The sequence below is a fragment of the Monopterus albus genome, unplaced genomic scaffold, assembly GCF_001952655.1.
Source record: "Monopterus albus unplaced genomic scaffold, M_albus_1.0 scaffold15.1, whole genome shotgun sequence".
Classification (NCBI taxonomy): Eukaryota; Metazoa; Chordata; class Actinopteri; order Synbranchiformes; family Synbranchidae; genus Monopterus; species Monopterus albus.
The window spans coordinates 2,613,932-2,616,800 of NW_018127895.1; the positions used below are offsets into that span (position 1 = coordinate 2,613,932).

Sequence of the window (2,869 nt, forward strand, 5' to 3'; positions counted from 1 at the left end):
GTTTTGTCTTTCTCATTCCTCAACTTTACCATCACCGCCCTTGGACCACGATCGGTGGGTTTCCCGACTCTGTGAGCCCTCTCCATCTCAATTTCATGCTGAATCTGCAGATTGTTCTTGAGAATCTCCTTAACTTTGCCCTCCGCATCCATCCAGCTTTCACCAGCTGTCTCCTTGATTCCCGCAAAGATCAAGTTTTTTTGCTTGGATTGTGCTTCCAAATATTCCACTTTATTCGATATGACTTTTAAATTCTCACAGGCTTTGTAGACGTCCTCCCTTGTATCTTTGATTTGTGTTGTTTGTTCACCCATGGTAACTTTAATCGCATCGACCTCTCGCTGGGTAAACTGCAGACTCGTTTTTATGCCCTGTATCTCTCTGGTCATGTCATCGAATCTCTTGTTGTTCGTCTCCATAAGTATTTGCACAAATCCTTTGAAACTTTCGTTAAGCTGATTCAGCAGGGCAGTGTACATTCTTTTCTGCTCCAGCAGGTCCGTTGCCTGCGTCGCTCTGTCATAATTTTCTTCAGCTTCGACATCCTCAGCCGCATCAGACTTGTTAGCTTTTTTCCCTCTTGGAGGCATTTCCACAGATGTAGACTTTTTCAAAGACTTGAAGGTGTAGAAGATATGAAAAAGATATGAAAAATCCCAGAACAGACAAGAGGATCAGAAAAAACGTCCGCTCTCGCTTGCAACCCGGAAGTCCCACCACTGAGAGTTGGACACAATCGCAAGTGTCAGCAAGGAGAATCATGGAAATAATTACAAAAGGGCTCCAACATGATTGGGTGGCGGTGGACTTTATTAGCTTTGTTACTGTGACTAAATACTCACAAATTAATAGTTAATGTATACTTTTGTCCCCAAAAATATGTCCAGAAATAATTTCCATAATCTGTTATACGGCTGATGAACCTAGAAAAGTAGGGTGACTATTTTCTACTTTTATCTTATGCCCAGGACATTATAATGACTTTAATAAATATGGGTTAACACATTAAAAATATTTCAAAGTGTATGAGGAAGGCCAGCGTGCCAATACACGTTAATGTATTTTTTTACTTGTTAGCCCAAGGGTGTCAAACTCAATCGCACAGGGGGCCAAAGCTCAAAGAACACTTTTAGGTTGTGGGCCGAACAGGATAAAAAAATGATTGAAAAGACTAAAATTAAACCTTTTTGAACATAAATATGAATCGAAACAGACAGGTTACAACATTATTTCAAAATTAATAAACTTGAACTTAACCCTTGTACCTTGTTCATGTTTAGTTTACATTGCCTGTGTTCGCGGATGTGCTGCACCCGCATCGTCTTTTGGCTTTGTAACTCAACATAATCAAAGAATTTTAATCTAAAACAACGTAATAATCAACTCTAATAATCAACATGTTAGGTATTTTTTAGTCAGATAGATATTGGTTAGGTACTTGTTGTATTAGAAATGTTTAGTGTAGACAGGATGTCTAGCTCAGGCTGTTAAATGCTTACTCATTTCCAGAAGTTACTCCAGGTTGTTTATGTTCCAGGATAACTAGATAGAAAGTGGCTACTGTATGATATGTTTAGCCGTAATCTTAATCATAATATCTTCCTAGGCTTAATGTCCGGACATGTCCCTGAATGTCCTGTATGTTCTTAGATACACACCACTTAATCAACACTCACACACATTGATTTTCTCCATGTTTTGACTACTGCTACGGTCAGCTGTAAAGCTGGCATATCAGGTGACGCCACGGTTTGACGTGCCTGTGTAGAATGGGGTTAGCCCAAACCAGATATAATGTACAGGCCTGTTGGGTTCGGGGTCTTTCATTCTTCATCTGCCTGCGCGCAGTATTGGAGGTGGAAGATACCTGGACGTGTAATGTTAATTTTACCTGTGATCCTTTGAATAAACCAGCACGGTTTTTTTGTATCCACTTGGACCGCCTCGTCTCTCTGAGTTTTACAGGTTAAGCGTAACTGGGAAAAATATTTTTCAAACAGATGTTTACATTTGCCCTTTGTTACCTTTGTTAGATTGCATTACATGGAATGTCTCACATTCAGTATACTGCAACAGCATCACACACTTACTTCAATCATTCTTTTAAAATTTTCTTCAAAAACTTTGTCGGAAAGAAAAAGGCGGAACTCAACCCCTAAGCCACTGTAGCACCCGGACAACGGACATCGCGCAGGAATACGTTTGTACAAGTGTTAATGTTTTGCTAACGAGCTTTGAAAGTGAAGTGTGGAGGATCGTGTGAACACTTCGTAGCCCATCACCAACAAACTGACGTTAGCGGAGCAGCGAACGTAGGAACAGACGAGCAGTTCATCAACACACACTGCAGCACTTGGGTCAAACTGGTGAGACAAAGAAAGGAGGTGGTTTCTACAGACTTGTGTCTGTTTTGGATCACGTTGGCTTTCTCTGCTAGTAACAGACGCTGTTCTCAGGTCGTTTACTTGAGTAAATTCGGAGTGCCACAGTGTAAAATACTCAAAGTAAAAGTCCTGTATTCAGACTATTAAGTAAAAGCTCAAATGTATTTGCATCCAAATCTAACCTAAAGTACCAAAAGTAAAAGTACTCATTATGCAGATTGGCTCATTTCTATGAATGACTGGGTTATAATTATTGATGCGTTATTGTGTTCATCATATTTAAAGCTGCAGCTATCAGTTGTTTGTCAGACAGTAAACTAGAGTAAGAGCCAACATATAGTGCCCTTCATTTTTATTAAATGGAGTTGTTTTTGAATAGGAAATGAGTGTGAGTCGAATCATGAAATCGAGTTTGCCAAAGATTCCCACCCCTAAGAAACACTTCTATGAGCTGTTACCTGTTCAAAATACTGTATGTTTACTCA

At 39.7% G+C, this 2,869-nt stretch overlaps 1 long non-coding RNA gene across 1 annotated transcript in view; it reads left to right on the forward strand.

The window, feature by feature from the left end:
• Positions 1-2,152: 2,152 nt before the first annotated feature.
• LOC109955528 (uncharacterized) overlaps positions 2,153-2,869 on the forward strand; it is an 11,892-nt gene continuing 11,175 nt past the window's right edge. Inside the window, exon 1 of the long non-coding RNA XR_002274274.1 lies at positions 2,153-2,366. This is a non-coding gene — a long non-coding RNA (uncharacterized LOC109955528). The remainder of the gene's footprint in view (positions 2,367-2,869) is intronic.